The sequence below is a fragment of the Pseudonaja textilis genome, chromosome 2 (assembly GCF_049901715.1).
Source record: "Pseudonaja textilis isolate UNSWEBS1 chromosome 2, rPseTex1.2, whole genome shotgun sequence".
In the NCBI taxonomy this organism is placed as follows: Eukaryota; Metazoa; Chordata; class Lepidosauria; order Squamata; family Elapidae; genus Pseudonaja; species Pseudonaja textilis.
In genome coordinates, this window is record NC_141991.1 from 138,374,799 (window position 1) to 138,396,171 (window position 21,373).

Below are 21,373 nucleotides of genomic sequence, written 5' to 3' on the forward strand. Positions count from 1 at the left end.
ACAAATTAAAACTGCAAATATTTTAATCAGGTATGATCCCAGATAATATAAATGAAAAGTATCACAATTTATTAAGTTGTGTACTGACAGTGATGGTGAAAATACTGGAAAATGGAAACCTACAGAATTAGGAGAAGTAAAATTGAAGAATATGTAGGAATGGAAAAGTTGGCCATATATGTTCACAGTAAAAATCTAGCTAAACTCAAGCAGGAATTTCCCCTTACATATAACATACCATGCAGCAACGCAAGCTAAGTCATGTAGAATATGGTTTTTGAGGAAAAAGAGAAACTGTTTAAAGATAGTTATCCCCTAGGCAGTTCCAGTCATTAGCTACACAGTTGAAACAGTGAACTGGATATAAGAACTAAATGACCAGCATAAGAAGAACAGAAAAATAATGACAATGAATCATGCCCTTCATCCATGCAGCAACACTGATAGACTCTACTTATCAAGGTACATAGGTGGGCATGGAATATTGCAAGTGCATCAAGTAATTGAAGAAGAAACAAGGACATTGGAAGAATATTTGAAGGACAGCAAGAGAGGTGAAGCTAAACAAAGCTACACTGAAGCTATTATATCATGAAGACTTAATACAGCACTGGAGAGACCAAACTGGCTTACAAGAAAAAAGAATAGAAAAAAGACATGGCCAGGCAAAGTATTATAAGGCAGAAGAGAAGGAAGGAAGGAAGGAAGGAAGGAAGGAAGGAAGGAAGGAAGGAAGGAAGGAAGGAAGGAAGGAAGGAAGGAAGGAAGGAAGGAAGGAAGGAAGGAAGGAAAGATCCAGCCGTCAAAACAGTTAACAAAACCTGGCAATAGCTAAGAGCAGCAAAGTTGAATAGTCTTCAGAGGAGCTAATTCTGACTGCAGACCAAACCTTAAAAATAAATACAGACAGCAAATGTGTCCATCTCTACCAAGAAGCATAAGAAACAATGCATAATCTAGTTAGCTATTGCAAGACATCAAGAATAGAATAGAATTCTTTATTGGCCAAATGTGATTGGACACACAAGGAATTGGTCTTGGTGCAAATGCTCTTAGTGTACATAAAAGAAAAGATACATTCATCAAGAGTCACAAATCATAAGGTACAACACTTAATAATAGTCATAGGGTATAATAAGCAATCAAATCATACTAGGAAACAGTCAATATAAATTGTAAGGATACAAGCAACAAAGTTGCAGTCATATAGTCACAAGTGGGAGGGGATGGGCAGGGGTGGGTTTCTACCAGTTCTGTCCACCTTTGTAGAACCGGTAGCTCTGAAGAGCAGCAGACATAGAACTGGTTCTATGCCTGCTGATGTTTTTGCCCACCCACCCACCCAGGCTCTTACCTGATCTTTATTTCTTGATTTTTCAATTTCAGCTGCCGAACGAGGCACAGCTGCAGTTAAAAAAGCAGGAAAACAGGGCTGTTTCAAAGGCTGCTTCTCTGTACCCACCGTGCTGATGATGATGCGCGGCTCCCAGCATGCAGGGAAGCTCGTAAATCCCGAACTGGTAGTTAACCCTGTCATATCCCACCCCTGGTGATGGGTGATAAGGAGTGATGAGAAGATTAATAGTAATAGTAGTGCAGACAGTGTTGAGGGAATTATTTGTTTAGCAGAGTGATGGGGTTTGGGAAAAAACCTGTCCTTGTGTCTAGTTGTTCTGGTGTGCAGTGCTCTATAGCATCATTTTGAGGGTAGGAGTTGAAACAGTTTATGTCTGGGATGTGAGGGGCCTGTAAATATTTTCACAGCCCTCTTTTTGACTCGTGCAGTATACAGGTCCTCGATTGAAGGCAGGTTGGTAATAATTGTTTTTTCTGCAGTCTTAATTATCCTCTGAAGTCTGTGATATGATCGAACCTAGAAATTTGAAGGTCTCTACCGATGATACTGTGTGGTCTAGTATTGTTAAGAGGTGGTAGTATGGGAGGGTTTCTTCTAAAGTCTACCACCATTTCTATGGTTTTGAGTGTGTTCAGTTCCAGATTGTTCTGGTTACACCACAAAGCAAGTTGTACAATCTCCTGTCTGTATGTGGATTCATCATTGTCTTGAATGAGGCCAATCACTGTTGTATCTTCTGCAAACTTCAGTATTTTAACAGATGGATCGTCTGAGATGCAGTCATTGGTATATAGGGAGAAGAAAAGTGGAGAAAGCACACAGCCTTGGAGGGGCCCTGTGCTAATTGTACAGGTATCAGATGTGATTCTGCCTAGCTTCACCTGCTGCTTCCTGCCTGTTAGGAAGCTTATGATCCACTTACAAGTGTATTCAGGTACCACTAGCTGGTTTAGTATAGTTAGAACAATGTCTGGAATGATGGTATTGAATGCTGAACTGAAGTCTACAAAGAGGACCCTTGTTATTTGGAGATTCAAGGTGTTGTAGGGTATAGTGCAGAACCATATTAACAGCATCATCTGTTGATCTATTTGCTCGGTATGCGAACTGCATGGGATCTAACAGTGGATCGGTGATGGTTTTCAGGTGGGACTAGCCTTTCAAAGGTTTTCATAACTATAGATTTTAGAGTAACTGGTCTGTAGTCATTCAGTTCCCTGATGGAGGGCTTCTTTGGTACTGGGATGATAGTAGAGCCTTTGAAGCAAAAAGGAACATAGCACATCTCTAGTGATTTATTGAAGATTTGGGTGAAGATGGAGGCCAATTGGTTAGCACAGACTTTTAAGCAAGAAGGAGTTATCTTGTCTCGCCCTGGTGCTTTTCTTGGCTTTCGTCTATGAAATAGATCTTGTTGTGAACCCAATGGGTTGGGGTCAGTTGTAGGAGGCTTGGCTGTTGGTGTGTTTGAGGTGAGGTTGTGGAGATAGGTGGCTGTAGTTTCCTTTCAATCCTGCAGTAAAATACATTCAGGTAATCTGCTAGTTGTTGATTTCCTTCTGCCTGGGAAGGAGGTTTTCCACATGTTTGCTGGTTCATTTGTTGAGAGCTGATTCCTTAACTTTTCAGAGTAGCTTCTTTTTGCTGCTCTGATCTCTCTTATTAATATGTTTCTGGCCTGATCAAAGCTACTGCAAAGACTTCAAACAATGCAGACTTCCCAATTGTCAATGAGAAAGACAAAAAAGTCTGCATAGTGGATGTTGCAATACCTAGAGGTAGCAAAAGAGAAGAGGAATAAGTAGAGAAAATCACCAAATACAAAGACCCAAATAGAAGTAGAAAGACAAAGGAAAGCAAAAATAACAATTGCTTTGATGGTATTTCCTCCAATAGTAATAGGCAGGTTAGGAGCAAGTCCAGAGCAACTGGAGCAACACTTGAACACCATGGGCATTGACAAAATCACCGTCAATGCATTGAAAAAAAAAGCAGTTTTACTTGGAACAGCTTGCTTCCTGCATCAATACATTTAACATCATCAGACAGCAACATCAGGCTATCCCTACTAGTTAATATTTTGAAAAATTAAAACACTAATTTTGACTTCTGAGGCTGCTGCTGGATTGCCAGTTGAAACTGACAATTTGGAAAGCAATTCTTAAACATTTTTATTATTTGTTTGCCTCTAGCCACAATTCAGAAAGCTCATGCTGGCTTTCAGTTAATTATATAACTAAGACCATTATTGGCTAACTTGAAGGGAGCACCTTCCGCTATGTAGATTTGAATATTGAGAGCCCATTCTCTAGTTACCTCCTCCCTCCCTCCCTCCCTCTCTCTCTCTCTCTCTCTCTCTGTCAAGTGAAATAGGTGGGAACCAAGTAATTTTCCTTTTTAATCATGTTTTTTCCTCCCCTCCCCTCCCATACACACATACACACACATAGCCAAAAAAGACATAGTTGGAAATAAACTCAGAATGACATCCTTGTGATCTGTTTTTTGGTAATGGGCAAGGCCAAATTCTGTCCCCATAGCAACAGCAGTTCAAAATCTTTGGAGATGAACATGGTATAAGTGTGCTTAATTTCTGCTCTGAATAGGACATTTATGCTAAATGTTTTGTATTTTAGCTCTCCTTTGGTCTATGGTTGTACATAAAATAATAAGTACCAAGAAAGTAATATTCTAGTAATACAGCTAAATATATTAGGATGCAATTGAAAACAATTTCAAATGTATCAAGGGTAATAATAAATGTTCAAAACTCACAACTGATGTTTTTCTATACCCATCCTAAAAAGCAAGTGGAAAGCAAATACTTCCAATATCCAGTGGTTAATATCACCATAGCAGTTATAATATACTAGGGATTAATATTACCAACATTGTTATATTACCCCAAGAATAATCTCGTGAAGTTCAATAGGTACACTTCATCTGAATACTTTTCATTTTTGCCACTTATTGATCCCAGGCTCATTTTCTTTTTGGATTAAGCTCTGGAAGTATATAAACCAACAGATTCTCTAGGATCGTTTAAGGACTTCCTTCTCCCCTGCGAACATGCCAGCCTTCTTCAAAGCTGAGCTTTGGGCCAGCTTCCAATGATCTGAAGCATAAAGAAAGAAGATACATGACAGGACTTTCTTGTCTGTGATGCCCAACCATTGAGTACACTCCCTGACACTCATTTGCCTCATTCTTTTCTTCCTGGTTCAGTTTTCAAGCCTCTGCTTACTGTTTTAATTTACTGATGATTTGACATGATTTGATTTCAGCAGCCCTGAATCCAATCTGCTCTGGGTGCTTCACAATACATTTCACCTCCCTTTTTGCTTCTCTTGCTCTTTTCTATATATTGAATATGGCCAAGGAACATTTAAAATGTTGATACATTGATTTTCTTTCAATTTAAATTATTACCAGCCATGTCAGAGACTTTTAATGTAATACTCAGTGGTGAATATCTAAACAAACAAACAAAAAAAAAGAAATGGATAAAAGTTTGTTAGTATACATCGTGAACCTGGGGAATGGACCATGTAAAGCCAGCCCCCTGCGATGTGTTGGTGGCATTTTAAAACATCATTGACAGCAGAGTCCACTTTTATTTTCCCTTTACAAACTGGATCGGCCTAAGATGATTTGTAATTTACAGTAAAGAAAGCAGCAAACCTCAGAAGATGCAGTGTTTAATCTTGTCCACATTCTATTCATTATAAAATAAAATAATCCCACATATACTATATGATAGGAGAAGACAACAGAATATTGTTTCTCAATCCTGGGAATTTACAGATGAATGGATTTCAACTCCCAGAATTCTCCAGCCAGCATGACTTTTTTTTTCTTTTTACGACCCTGTAATCCCTAGCATCGGAGTGCAGTTGTGACAACTGGATGGAGCTGAGTGTTTACCGCCCTTCCTGATGCCTATGCACAGCAGATCTTTTCTCTTTGCACCCAAAGAAACAAATATCTGCTACCATCTAGAATCAAACTCACAACCTCCTGGTTGTAAGGCAAGACCTCCACTACTAGGCCACCATGCCGCTTTCTCTAGCCAGCATGACTATTACTGGGAATTCTGGTACTGAAATCCACACTTCTAAAGTTAGAACTTGCCTGCTCTTTCTTGATATGCAAATTTCTCTGCCACCTCATTATTCAGTGGAAGACCTTGCTTGGAGTCTCCTGAAGCCTGATCCCAATACTTGATCCATTCTCTTAAGCTTACATTTAATTAAGGATCCAGTTACTGTAAGGATGAGCACACAAAAACCAGCTGGATCACTTTGGGCCAGTCACATTCTCTCAGCCCAACTCCACTTCCCTCACAGAATTGTTGTTGTGGGGAAAATAGAAGGAGGATGGAGTATTAGATATGTTTGCCACCTTGAGTTATTTATGAAAAATAGTAAAGGGATAAAAATTAAATAAAAAATTAAATTAAATTCTGAGCTTCCGTGTTCCAGGATTGGGAGATTTCATCATGCCTGAACATAATAAACAATTATTAATTAGTTCAGGGAATGAAACCAACTACTTAATAGGAACATATCAGGGTATGTTGCAACAGGATTCTTTTCATGAGTTACCCTTGCAAAGGGTAGCACCAAATCAAATAAGAGTAGAGTAAGATAGACCATGCTTCCCAAAGCTGCAAGCTTCTCTAACTCTACATTGTAGGAGGAAGAGCTGTCCCCAAGACAGCAACCAGATAAGAGGAACTAAAACAGGAGCAAAGAAATAAATTGAGACAACATCTTAGATAAGCACCTCCCCAATTCGCATAAAAATAAAGCAAAAAAGATTCAGATTTGCAAAATTCTTTGCAACAAAAGTACTCTTGCTCTATATATGATTGGTTTCTTAGTCTGGTAAACCTTACAGGGCTGACAACTGTAGATACAACCAGAAAGAAGGGAAAACTGTACTATCATAATGCGACTGGGAAAGAATGGGAGCAGGGGAATTGAGAGTCATGAGGTTAGAATATTTACACATGTTCCTTGTGCTTCATATATACAGTAGAATATTTACACATATTGAGACATTTTCATTAAGGATCTGCCTCACTCTTGTTTTTGATAAGTTTAGAGACTTCCTCTGGTTTGGACGGCCATTTCTTCCAATTTTGATTTTGAGAAGGTTCAATTTGATTGCACCCACACAGAGATGAATGAGTGCATTCCAAGGGTGGCTTCTTCCAAGAAAGAGGGATTTAACTTTTAGTCACAGGCCCTTGTGAGGAAAAGGAAGGAAACCCCTTAAGTGAAATAATGCTGAGGGAAGGATTTGAGTGACAGAATAAAGGAGTGGCTGAATGAAATATGTATAAGGTATTGTACTATGAGAGGGAGAGCTTGCTGTCATTGCTCTTGGGTAAAAATAAAGACTTAATTTCATGCAACTGCCTGCTTCTTTCATCCTGGCTCAGAACAAGCCTGGTAAGAAACAAAATTCTAACAATGTTATTTTTTTAACTACCAATAATTAAACTGGCCCAGAGTCAATAGATACAAAGCACAGGAAACTTGGGTTTTTATATCTCCCTTCAGTGGCTGAGAGGAAACTTTTATTTTATGAAAGGAAATCTTTAAAAAAAAGGAACTGTAAATTATAAAGGCCTACACAACTGTTGTAGAAATGAATCATGCTAATAAAACTATTTTCCATAAGCTCTTTATTATTATCATTGTTGTTGTCGCTTCTGTCCAAGCATTTTCTATTTCTTTGTGCCGGGCTGGGCTTCTAAATGTTTTTTCTTTTCTGAATCTTCGCTCCAGCTGAAGGAAACAGCTAGAAGAATTTTTCTCTCATAGCAAGTCTGAGGGAAGGAAAAAACCCCACCTTTTTTGTCCCCATTTTTCTTAGCTGCTGCCAACTACTTCTGTTGTCCCTTTCTCCACAGGGCAGCCTGTTTTTTTTTTTCTTTTCTTTTTTTGGTTATTTACTTTCATTCCTGGGCTTTGGCTCTGTTTATTCAGCCAATACTTCATCAAGTCAGTGACTGCAAAGTTCCCAGACAGGACATCTTATCTGTCTTTTTCTCCCTGCTTGCTCAATGCTGCTTGATTGATTGGCAGCTATATTGCCCTGATGGCAGGGGCGGGGGCAGTGGGACGAAGGAAAGAAGGAAGGAAGGAGGAAGGAAGGAAGGAAGGGGTGGAGGTGCTTTCAGTCTGCTCAAGCAATAGGTCCTTCCAGGGCAAGTGCAGTGAAATTAAGAGAAAAAGAGTAAGTCTGAGAGAGAGAAAAAAGGGGGCAAAAATGGGGGAAACAGAGCTAGGACAAAATATTGATGGACCCCGCCCCCACATCATTGCCTGTGGCAAAGATGTCTACTAGATATTTTGATGGGAAAAACATGGGTGAATGACCCAGATAGGGTAGACATGTATTGGCTGAGCACTCACAAGTTAGATTTCAATAACTGCGTAATAGTTACATAATTTTTATAATTAATTGTCAGTACAATGGCAAGCTACTTCCAAAATCTTGCCAAGAAAACTTGAAGGATTTGTACAGGCAGTAACCAGAAAACAATATTGACTCAAAGGCACTCACTCTCTCTCTCTTTCTCTCTCTCTCTCTCTCTCACACACACACACACATATGCATACATAGAACAACATAAAAAGCTTAAATTAGGTCTAATTCATGTTCCTATAATCTCAAATAACCATGTAATACCCCCATGTGCTACTTTAAGGTGCTACTTAAACTTTCTTATACAAGTACACATTCTGTTTTCTGATAGAAATATCCACTGTGTTGGTGGAGAAGAGAAAGATACATTAAATAAAGCTTCACCTCATTATCTGTTTTCATATCGGAAGCTGAGATTGAATATGTACAAATTGAGCCTTTTTTTTTTTTTTGAGAAATGCCGAGTTTTATACAAAAGCCAATACTTCTGTTATTTGAACATGTGCTTAGAAAAGGTAGCAAAGAATATTCTTCAAACATTTATAAACTACTACTGGTAGTAGTAATATAATTAGAAATTATGTTTAAGCTGACTTGTGAGATGAAAGGACCTCAAATGTGTTATAAAAATATCCCAGTAAAGAGGAACAGGAAACAGCAATACAAAAAACAATTCTTACTTTAAGATTCAGAGGTTTAATTCATGAGCAATTTGAAACATGAATAGCCATCATAACCCAACTTATATCAATAATCCATTGCATTTATTTTGAAATCATCCTATCTAAAACTTTGGCTCATGTCTCTTTATTCTGGGGCCTGCTATCATCCAAAGGCCTTGTTGAATCTGATAGATCAATAGCCTATATTTTTGTTTCCCACAATGAGAAGAAGGCTTGTGCCTATAAGACATTATATATGGGAGTCTCTGTGGTTAAACTGGGAGAAGACTAAAAGACAACGTTACTTGAAAATTCCAGTGTGGCTATCGACTATTGAAGCATTTTCTTATCCTATAATATATAAAAAGGAACAAACAATTAGATATGGTGAAATATTGAATGAAAAGGGTGAACTTAAATCTATGCAAAAATTAGAGGAACAGGTATAAAGATGAATTGGGTTTCATATGTGCAAGGTATGATAAAGATTCTAAAACAGAAGGTTTCTATGATAAACTGACTGATTTAGATAAGATTTTGACAGGTACTGATGAAAAGGTGATTAAAAAATTGTATGGATATTTATTAGAAATTAAACTAGAAGAAGAACAAGTTAAAGAAACAATGGGGAAGAATTTTGGATATGGGATTGATCTAGAGAAATGGCAAAAATTGTGATCTCAAAATTATAAAATGACAATGTCAACAACATATAAAGAAAATGTGTATAAGATGTGTTACAGGTGGCATTTCCCCCCAATAAGAATAGCAAGAATGTTCAAGAACAAATCTGAAAAATGTTGGAAATGTCATCAGACACCTGGCTCATATTACCATATGTGGCGGACTTGTGCGGATGCTAAAAAATATTAGACTAAAATCCACACGTGGTTGGAAAAAAATGACAAAAAAGCATATAGACTTGAAACCAGAGATATTTTTATTGGGAATTTTACCAGAAATATATAGTAAAGAATTGAAATACCTGATCGTAAATGTATTAACAGCGGCTAGGATTGTATTTGCCAAAAACTGGAAAAATGAGAAAATACCATTACAGGAGGAAATCATTAAGAAAATATTGGAATGTGCTGAAATGAGTAGATTGACATTTGAAATCAGAGAACAAGATGATAAACAATTTTATAAAATTTGGGATCTATTCTATCAATGGTTAGACAATAAAACATGGTAATGAAATATCTAGATTTTTAGAAAATAATAAATATATAAAGATGTATTCTTTTCTTATTACATCTACAAAATGATTGTAGGATAGATTTAAGATGATAATATGAACTGTCATAAAACAAATTAAGTGAAATATGGATTATTTCATAAAACATGAATGAATAAAAGCATAGTCAAATGATTGCTCAACAATGATATTAATGTATTTAATATTTGATTAAAAATGTGAGAATATATACAATGTAATTGTAATTGAAGACTACACAATGGAAGCACAAAACAATTTGTAAACCAACCGGCACACTGTATGTATATATATGGAAGATGGCTTGATGTTTTTATGTTTTGTTTGTCTATGTTTGTCTTAAAAACCAATAAAATTTTAAAAAAAGAGAGAGAGAAGAAGGCTTGTGCCTTTCACAAGTTCTTCAGTTATTATTTTTATTTAGACATGTGTGTGTGCGTATCACAAACATTGTAGGACACCCCCCTCCGCTATTTAACTTTTCGATTTTAAAGATGCCTCCCAATATGTGTTCCAATATCTCAGGGGCTGCCACAAAGAAGAGGGAGTCAAGCTATTCTCCAAAGCACCTGAGGGCAGGATAAGAAGCAATGGATGGAAACTAACCAAGGAGAGAAGCAACCTAGAACTAAGGAGAAATTTCCTGATAGTTAAAACAATTAACCAGTGGAACAACTTGCCTCCAGAAGTGCTCCAACACTGGGGTTTTTAAGAGGAGACTGGACAACCATTTGTCTGAAATGCTTTAGGGTTTCGGGCTTGAGCAAGGGGTTGGACTGGAAGACCTCCAAGGTCCCTTCCAACTCTGTTGTTTTAAAAAACCTCTGGAGATCATGAGATTCAGGGATGCATATGTGCGGCATATCCTATTTTGATTTACTCAGTGATTGCAAAACACATTAAAGCCACAATATTTTTAAAGTATAATATCAAATACATTAATGGGTAGTCCTGGATTTAAGACTTATTGGTTAATGACTGTATAAAATTACAAAAGGCCCAGAATGGGCTTCTGAATATCATCTTCGTGATATCATTTCTTGCTACCATAAAATTTCATGTTAACACACACACACACATATAACTTGACCACATTTTGGGTGCCTGGCAGCCAGCTCTCCTTTATGACCATTACAGCATCCCAAGGTCATGTGACCATGAATTGGCTCTTTTTTTTTTGCCAGTTTGGAAGAATGGCTTTGCACTTAACTGTGCCATTCACTTCAGGACCATGTATTCTCTTAATGAGCACAAAAAAAAATTGTAAAATTTTTAGGACTTACGACTATAATGACTTACAACCAGAAATCCAGATACAGCCATGTTGTATCTATTACAGGACTATCTGTAAGAGATGCAACGTATTTAAATACATTATGATAATTCTGTTCAGATTTTACTTGTTCTGCACTAATTCTCTCTGCCCTTCCTCCCCTGTTTCAGTGTACATGTAGGCCTCCTAACCACAACATTTTATTTCAGATGGCAGGAAGTAAACAGATTATGAAGTTTGAACCAGATGAGAAATTGTGAAATACAAAAAGAATTCTATTGAGGAGAAAATAATATAAAACTTATGGTGTGCAACTTTGTTTTGTGAATATAGCAATTTAAGTTTCAGAGTAGTTTTGGTACTTGAAGTGAAATAAAATACTTCAAACTAATATTTTAAGTTATTACATATTTAAGCAATTGCATAGCTGGTTAATTATATTCATTAACAATTTTATTAATATTTTTCATTTTTAAAAAACTCTCAGCTTTCTGAATGATCAAACACAATAGCTAAGAGTCCTTGCCGACCATTGAAATTGAATAGGCAGATGATCCAGATGGCTGAATTCAACTTCCACTGAAAATACAAGTAGTCCTTGACTTACAACAGTTCATTTAGTGACTGTTCAAAGTTACTACAGCATTGAAAAAAGTGACATGACCATTTTTCATACTTACGAACTGTTGTAGAATCTGCATGATCACATGATCAAAATTCAGCTGTTCATATTCATCACAGTTGCAGTGTCCCAGGGTCACATGATCACCTTTTGTGACCCTCTGACAAGCAAAGTCAATGGGGAAGCCAGATTCACTTAACAACCATATTACTTAAGAACAGCAGTGATTTGCTTAACAACTGTGGCAGGAAAGATCGTAAGAAACTGTCTCACTTAGCAACAGACATTTTGGGCTCAGTTGTGGTTGTAAGTTAAGGACTACCTGTAGTTGATTGTAAACAGTAATGGTTCTCAGTTATTATAGTTGGATCCAAAATCCAACTCAGTCTAAATTTAATTCATTAAATGCATGATACTATTGTTATACTCTGAAGCCATTCACTTCAAAGATACACACACACACACACACACACACACATCTTTCAAGCTGTCTTGAAGTCATTCTTGACTCCTGGCACCTATGTGGACAAGTCCATCCAGTTGTCTTCAGAGGTTGTTTGTTCCTGGTTTATTCCTAGAGCTGAGAGAGAGAGTGACTGGCTGGCTCAAAGGTACTCACTTGACTTCTTCATGCCTAAGACAGGCTACAACTCACAGTCTCCTGCCCCAGAGCCTACTCATTATTTCAAGTTGGTTCTCTTAGATATCCACGGAAGGTAAAGGTTTCCCTATCTAGTTGTGTCCAATTCTAGGGCATGGTGGTCATCTCTGTTTTTTGGCCAAGGGAACCAGCATTGTCCAAAGACTATTTCCATAATCATATGGCCAGCATGGCTATATGCCAAAGGCACACAGAACACAATTACCTTCCCACCCAAGTGGTACCTATTAATCTACTTGCATTTACATGCTTTTGAACTGCTAGGTGGGCAGGAGCTGGAGCAGGAGCTCACCCTGTTCCACGGAGCACAGGTCTCGAATCTGACAAGCTCAGCATCTTTAACCTACAGGATTAAATCATATATTCTCTATTCTTTCCTAGTTAGTTTACATGTCAAATATGTCAAAAAGAAGTAATCTAAACATGTGCAAGGTTGCTTTTGGGACTCACAAGTTATGGCATCTTAATGACTATAAAAATAAAAAAAGGATTTCCTTTTGCTATCCTGAAGTTCAAGACATATGGAAATAAACACAATAAGGTTAATATAGACTTTGAATAAAAATATTGATATGAAATGAGCCTCACATAACAGATTGGCTGGCTGCATCTTAGCATAAAAATTGTGTTTTAATATAGGAAGGAAGAAAGGAAGTTGTAGAGAGCACCTCCTCAGTCATGGGTATCACAACCTATTTATGGCTCCTTTCATCCTTCAATGCTAATGCAACTCTGTTAAGGTTGCGAACATCATTTGCTACTCTCGGTGGTCAATTGTTGGTCCATTAAACATTGAATTCTCAGTTTGGAGCTCTACCTGCACAGCTTCTCCCAAACTCATTTTAGTTAATATTTTACCATTAAGACAGGTTTGACTCCTAATGATTGTACATAGATTAAACAGTTGCTCTCGCGATCTGTCTTTAGTAATAATTTGTCATTCTTCCAAGGATATCTTAACAACCTCTTTGATCCAGTTCATCTTTCTTTTATTTGTCTTTTATTTTATTTTCCTCAATGTTGAAAAGCATCCCATTACTAAATTAGGGGAGTTTCCATTTACCACTAGAAAAATCATCTCTTTTTTTATTATTCCACCCAGGAATAATTGGCTGCTTTTTACTGAAGTCCTAATCATCAATATCTGCCAGCTCTCTTGCTTTTGTTAGAATGATGAAAGCAATATTGCACAACACAAGAACTGCTACTCTCAGGCAAACACGCAATGAATGTCACAACTCAAAGGGCAGTGTTTGTATCACAATGTCACAATGCTGCATGAGCAGTGGCAGATTAAGGCTCACTGATGCTCTAAGGACTGACAAATCTTTGTGCCCACCCCCATTCCTTTGTATGTACTGTATAAATGAAGCCATATTCTCAACTTTGTGGTGCCCCGCTTTGGGCCTGGTGCCCTAAGCATGTGCTTAGTCGGCTTGATGGTTAATACACCACTGTGCATGAGTCATTCTGATGCCTCTTGTTCTCCCCCCGTCCCCACAGATGCCACTGATCTGATGCAGGTGACAAAAACCATAATTTAAAGATGTTTATTCCTCTGTCTATCTGTCTGTCTATATCCATCCATCCATCTATATCTATCTATCTATCTATCTATCTATCTATCTATCTATCTATCTATCTATCTATCTATCTATCTATCTATCTATCTATCTATCTATCATCTCTTGTCACCAAAACTCTTGTTCCCATAACATTTAACTGGGTGAAACAGTGCGTTATAAGGCAACAATTTTGAACAAAGGTACCTCAAATGGGCTAACTTATAAAATGCATTTAAAATCATTGACCAATGATTTTATCAATGACTCCTGAAGGAATAAAACTTGGCAAATTTTATAAAACACTTTTAGGATATAACACTATCATAAAGCTTTTATGACATAACACAAAAAGGCATAAACATTTTCTGTAGTCAGCTTCTCACAGTTGATTATGCTATACAGTTCAACATGGGCTACTTTCAAGGCAGATACACCTCTGAATATCTCCCTGAGTTTTAAAGAACTTTTCTAGTATATTAGAAGTTTTGTCATGTTGAAAGCAGAAAACACTGAAGGATCTGGTAAGGAAATACTTATGAAACAATGACTGAACAATTCACAGCTTGTCTAAAACTTAATTCTATAAACTAACTGGGCAAAACGGTGCAACAGTTTTTGAACCAAGTGTATCTCAAATGGGCTAACTTAAACTCCAGGACCAATGACTCCTGAAGGAATGAAATTTGGAAAAATGGTGGCTGTTTCAGTATTGCTGGACTACTCCTATGGTCATGTGATCCTCATTTGCAACACTCTATGACAGTTTTCCAGCCACTCTTGCAATCCCTCCCTCTCTCCACCACCCAGCAGCAGCCACTTATCTGCCTTCTGAGAAGGAAAGGGAAAGGGGGAAGGAAAGGGAAAGAGATATGGGAGGAATAGGAAGGGAGGGACAGAGGAACACGGTGCATCCTTTCTGGTCCATACTGCTCCTCCCAACTCATGCTACACCGCCCCCCCTCATACATCTTCTCTGAGCTATGTGGTACCTCTTGCACATGCCCATGTACCTTCCCCCATCCACTCCCCTGCCACAAACCTTCCCCAACCCATGCAAAACCTGTTGTGCACCCCTATACACTCTTTGTGACCTGTGCCACTTCCCTTTGTGTCTTCCCTGACCTGACCTTCGTAGCACCTCATGCACACCCCGGTAACCCCCATGCACCCTTCTTGACCCACCCACCCCCATGTGCACTCTCTCTGACCCATGTGACACTGCTGCTGCGTTCCTGTGCACACATTGTGACTCGCAGAGCTCATCCACTCTCCACGGCCCACGTGGCATCTCTCTCAAAGGGAAGGTTTTTAATATTCCCTGCCAGTTTTTCCTTGAGGAAACTTAATGGGGAAGTTGGCAGACCATCAAACGTTGCTTCCACTCCCACGGCTTTTTAACCCACCCCATAATCATTCTGTTTCTGTTTCAGTAAGAAATATTTCTGGAACAATGACTCAAAAGGTCATGGATTGTCTAGTAGCTTTATATATTTGGAAGATGAATGGTTCTATTCTGATTTATGTTTTTGGAATATCCTTATTTAAAAAGGTTCTCTGAATTAATCAACATTTATTTTTCCCCCTCTTCTTTACTTCTCCACATACTGTTCATCTTTATCTGCTCTTTATTAGCCTAAAAAAACAAAGCTGCCGTAGTTAGTTCTTTGCCAGCTACAAATTCACTAAGCAAACAGACTGACAAAAACTTCATCTTCTTAAAATTATACAATAATCCAAATTTGTCACTTTCCATTTATCTTCATTACTAATTGTTACTTTCAGTAGCAAAGCAGTGTCATCTGCAGGTCTCAGATTATTAGTGGTTTAGCCACTTTTGGTTCCAGTAATCATCATTTTCAAGGCAGTATGGGTGGAAAAAATAATCACATTCATACTGTGCTATCCTGTAAGCTTTGCTCCTTTTCTGCATGCTTCATCACAATAGCTCTTTCCATAGACCTTAACTTTGGTTGATGGGAAGGGATGCCATTGTCATTGTTATCTCTGTGAGGGAGAGAGAGAGTTGTTTTCTTCAGAAGAGGCTGTCTTTTGGGGTCTTATTTCAATTTTTCATGGTTTTAATTCATGTTAAACCAGAATCATTGGAGTTATGTAGTCCAGAAGTTTGAAATATGTAAAATAAAGTATAAAGATTCCTCAAAAGAATTATCAAGTATTTTAGCACAGCCTTAATATGTTAACATACTGGTCCAATCTATACAAAGTTCTTGCTGTAATCAGTGAGGTAAACTCCCATCCTGTAATTGCTTTCTTTTGCTTTCTCTAAAATAATAATTTTATGTTAGCTATTTTAGCCTTTTGCTTCTTTACTTGGCATTTCTCTTTCCATGTATGATTATTTTTCTTTGTAAAGAACATTTTACTTCTATGAGGAACATGGCTATTTTCTTACATATTTTGACATTTCACAGTCTCAAAGCTACACAATCTTATTCCATATCAAAATATGGATAATTTGGATCCTTGCCTAGTATTTCATTATGCAAGGAGATTATTGGAACGGGCATTTTGGAAGGTAATGCCTCACTGAGAATAGGATATTTCCTTGTTTATAGAAGATAATGGTTGGAACTCTGCTCATGAGGCCCATCTTTGATCTCTTGCTGATGGGAGAATTATATAATTCAACATCCCATGGTTGGAGGGGAAAATAGATTAAAAATGTAGAGGCTAAACAGCTTTAAATAATCTTGGAAGAAGCAGGACCCATATCAAACTGGCTTTAAGTAGACTATAAGGTTGAGATTGCTTTGATTGGCCTGATATAGGACCGAAGGAGGGAATGTTGTGGATTTTTATTAAGGTCTTTCAGCAGTTTTGATACTATCAGCCAAGTTATCCTTTTGGGTTGCCTAAGGAATGTGGATTGGGATACTGCATGTTTTCTCAGATGGTTGTGGTTGATGGCAGTTGCCCCTCAAAACAGGAACTTTTATAAAGAGTCTATCAGGGTCTAATTCTGGTACCAATACATTTTTAACATCTACATGAAACACTCAATGATTTTTAGTGAATATCTCAGGGGCTGCCACAAAGAAGAGAGAGTCAAGCTATTCTCCAAAGCACCTGAAGGCAGGGCAAGAAGCAATGGATGGAAACTAACCAAGGAGAGAAGCAACCTAGAACTAAGGAGAAATTTCCTGACACAACAATTAATCAACGGAAAGACTTGCCACTAGAAGTTGTGGGTGCTCCGACAATGGAGGTTTTTAAGAAGAGATTAGACAACCATTTGTCTGAAGTGATATAGGGTTTCCTGTCAGAGCAGGGTTTGGACTAAAAGACCTCCAAGATCCCTTCCAACTCTGTTATGCTATTATATATGGATAATAAATAAGAACTGAATCTAGGAAAGTTAGAGGTATTCATGATGCGGAGGTTTAATTTGGAAGCAGGGATAAATTATTCTATGGATTAAATTAAATTCCTGTGGAATGAACAAGTATGGTAATACACGTTGTGAATGCTTGCAAACTGTGACTAATACCACAAGTATTCCATTCCTTGAAGAAAACAATCTAAAATGACCTTTGGACTGGAGTACAATGTACTGTATTTACAGCTGCCTTTGTAAATAGTCTGAAATTATATACTGTAGTTATTCAGAATATGGTCAGATTGGTTTGTGGAACTGCTCAGGAGATTATGTTATCCCTGCTCTCAAATATTTTCATTAGCTGCTCAGAGCTTCCTGGACAAGCGCTGGTTGTCATGTTTTAAACGCAACATGGCTTAGACTAAGCTAAGATAATGTTTATCTGTATGATCCTCACTGTTTGTTCATAAGAGCTTCATCTTTGGGTACCACCCCGTCATCAGGTGATGCCTGGGATGTCTCCGCTCTTACTTCTCAGCATTCCTTCTGACTTATGGGAAGCTTCCAGGAGATATCAGGGTGGGGTGTGCATAGGAAGAGTAAAAAAACAAAAATGCTCCCCCACAGCCCGGCAAAGAAAGCCTTGCCCCCGCTTTTTAGGCGAGTCACACAGGCAGAGCATCTTAAGAATCTTCAAACTCATTTTTTCCGCCTGGATTCTAATAATATCGGTTACCTTCAACATGCGAGGCGTGTTGATTCCAACCTTTTTGTTTTTCGGGTTTTGAAAAACCTTTACATTTTAACACAAACCCGCCTGAGAAGCGTTCAGCCTGGGTAATATAAATAGGGCTAACGCTAACAACGTCCCTTAATCAAGTTCGGGTTATTATTCGGTTCGAAACACGCAGAACACAAATCATGCCCGTAGTCGGGTTTTTTTTTTTTTGCTTTGTTTGTTTTTCGGATCAAGGAGAAAACTCACTTTAAAAAATTCACTAGAAGAAAGCCAGGCTTTACATCAGAGCCTCTCCCCAGCCTCCGAGCCTATCCCGGCTATCTTTCCCACTTCCTCCATCCCCTCTCTAAGCAGAGTTCACTTTTTTACTTTCACTTCTGATTCAGTGTGACTGTGACAGCCGCCTGCGCCGCTGCCTCACACCTCGTTTCCTCTTTCCCGCCCCTCGCGGCGCAGATCCCGAAGATACGGAACTTAGCCGAATTGTCGCTTCGAAGAAGAATTGGGACTTGGGACTTTACCGGGTGGATTACAAAGGATCGGTTTTCACGGACGACGAACCTTTTGGGAAGCAAAGGAGGGAAGGAACTTTTCCGGTGTAAACGGTACGGAAGGGGTGGGATCTTCCCGTTAGCGACGGAGGGAGGGTAGGAACCGATGGGTAATGGTAATCGATATATAAAAGCGGTGTATATGTATGTGGACGGTTGAGCTAACAGAGTAAAGGAAATTCGTGAAACCGCACACGACTTAGGAAACACCCAGAGAAGGTTGAATCTCGCGTGGAACCTAACAGTCCTGTTACCGCTTGAATTATACCCTGAACCCAAGACAGTTGAACTCCTGATTTGTACTCGTTTTGGATTCGAATCCTATAGCCTGCGTGGTCATGCAGTGCTTAAAGTGCTTTGATGGGTGCTCGCACCCATGCATGTCTAAGTGACGGATTTCAGAAGAGTCGTATTAAGCGGTTTGTGGCTGAGCTGATTTCAGTTTGATACACTTACTCATAAGCAATCCCTCGAACTCTTTGTGAATTTGATTCGTGCATTATACGGAACATGTTATTCCGGCATCTGCATCATCAGCGGTGCAAAAGATCATTTTTGCGCACGATTGTTTTGGTTTTACAAAACTTTTTAAAAAAAGGTCAAGAAGAGTACGAATTAATCCAAAAAGCTAGTTGCAATATATGTGGGGTCCTTCTTGACTAGCTGACACTGGCAGGCAGGACAAAAGCATTATTTGTAAGAGGGATGTTTCTTGGATGCATTCCTACAATTTTGTTCAGAAGCATGAATATTTATAGTAAGAAATTCTGATTTAAAAAATACGTCCTTGTATATACTTCCTCAGCTTGACAGAGCAATAGCAAGGTAAAGTGAGATAATGATTAATTCTGTGAATCCTATGGCAGGTAGACCATGAAGATGCATGGAAAAAATAGGGTTTTAATTAAAAGTGGGTGGTAAAGATGATTCCCTCTTCCACTATAACATTAGAGTAGTAGGCTATTTGCATTGGCAAAGATTGAGTTGTTAATTTCTCTGTGTGTCGTATCTTCCAGATGTATTAGAGTACAATTCTCAGAATTTTGAACTAGAATTTCTGTATATGACTTTTTAAATTCTTTATAATTTCACAGAAGACACTTATAATATGAGAAATAGAAAATATTACTTCTTCATAAAGTATCTTTATTTTGTTGTGTCCCTTTTGTTCTTTTAATACAAATTATTGGAAAAATATGGTAATTATTAGGCTGTGAATTAATTTAGAGTTAAAAAAATTATCAGTTTTAACATTAAGTATTTATATTGTGTTAATATATATTCATTTGATCTGGATGTAGCTTATGGTATAAGTATCACAATATATATTATTGAATATACAATGACTAAAATTATGCATTAATAAAACTGATCTTGGAAAAGTGTTCTTGCTTTTCACACCCTTTTCCTTTCCTATAGCAAAAGTTTGTCAAAGTGACATATTAGGCATGTAATTAAGTTCTATCAAATTGCCTTCATCTTGTATCATATTTAAACAAATTTTTAAAGTAAATTGTGCATCAGAACTATTTAATTGAAATGAGTTTATGGGCATAGTCAATGTTACCTAGTTGGTAATGAAATGTCTCTAAGCAAACAACCTAGCTCAGATCTCCCCAAGGATTCCACATTATTGGTCATTTTCCATCAAGATCTGTATTGAATTTAACATTCTTTTCTGACAAAAATGGTATACAATTTAATGAGAGTGGTCAAATTAGCTATGTCACAGCTAAATTCAGAATATTTTTCCCAATTGAAGATGGTATTCCATATGGTCATAATATTTATTATATGTTTTAGCAGTTGAACTATGGTTTATTTATGTAGTAGTAACTCTTACTGAATTTATTTTTGAGAAAGCAGAAATAAGATTACTTCAGTAGATCCTCGTATTTCCTGCACAGAACTGTTTTAATCTTAGTTGAGCTGCAATTTTGTTAATAGTGGTTTCGTAAATAAAGTTGGTTGAGTTACACATAGCACTAAAACATAAACTACAGTTTACCAGTCACGGTAGATATCTTCTCATATTACAGTAATCCCGAAACAAGTAAATCACATTATGATGTGAGAATTCAACTAGAAAGCCAACATTCTTTGGCAGATAATTTACACTTAACTTACAGTTTTAATTTTAGTTTATATATTGGTCATATTTGTATAGCCCTCAATCTCACATAATGATTTTGGGTGGTGAACATAATAAAAGCAGTACAAATACATAAAGACTATTAAAAAAAATCAGGTTTAAATTAAGATAAAAACAAGACAAAACAAAATGCCAGAAAAGCCTATAAGAGAGTGCATTCAATTAACTATCATGCAGACATCTAGCAAGTTCTTCTCTGTCAAGAGATCCCCAAGTCAAGTGACAGAATCCTGTTTAAGGGTCTTCTGGAAGCCCATAGGGTTGGCACCAGTGTCATCTCCAGCGGAATAATATTCCACAGGGCAGGGGTCATGGCGGAAAAGACTCTCATCCCAGGTCTCGCATGATAAAATTCCCTTGCTGATGGGACCAGCAACATGCTTTCCTGCTACACATGATGTAACGGGGGATGCAGTCCATCCAATAATCTCGTCCCATGGCATATATGGCTTTAATGGGAACCCAGAGCAAAGTGGCAATCAATTTAGCTTGCGAAGCAGAGGTGTAATATGTTCAGTCCTTGGAGCACATATAGCTGCCTACACGTCTGCATTTTGCACTTTCCCAGTCATGAGGACTCGTGATTCATATAAACTGATAATAAAGTTATTCTCCAATAAGAGGTTTCTGGACACTGGCTCTTTATATTAGTTATTCTATGTCAGATATCCATTCCCAAATTTTCTGGAATAGTTTTAGAAAGTTGTTGGTTTTCTAAAGTAACAAGATCTACTTATTTTTGCACAGTGCTCATTTAGTTCTGTCAGCCAAACCATCGATGCGTGAGGCAGGTTGTTGAT

General features: G+C 37.8%; 1 protein-coding gene and 1 long non-coding RNA gene across 4 annotated transcripts in view; one reads left to right on the top strand and one right to left on the bottom strand.

Annotated features, from left to right (window-relative positions):
* Window positions 1-5: 5 nt before the first annotated feature.
* On the bottom strand, window positions 6-18,470 carry LOC148127112 (uncharacterized). Its single transcript, XR_015741943.1, has 2 exons — window positions 18,392-18,470; window positions 6-3,129 (listed from the first exon to the last, which is right to left on the bottom strand). It is a non-coding gene; the product is annotated as an uncharacterized LOC148127112 (long non-coding RNA).
* Window positions 18,115-21,373, top strand: part of STAT6 (signal transducer and activator of transcription 6) — an 82,774-nt gene continuing 79,515 nt past the window's right edge. For 2 of the 3 annotated variants that reach the window (XM_087925460.1, XM_087925461.1), the window contains exon 1: window positions 18,329-18,475. The gene's annotated coding sequence lies outside the window, so the exon portion shown is untranslated. Of the gene's footprint in view, window positions 18,476-21,373 lie in introns of all 3 variants that reach the window. The other variant, XM_026713694.2, reaches the window with a different exon arrangement.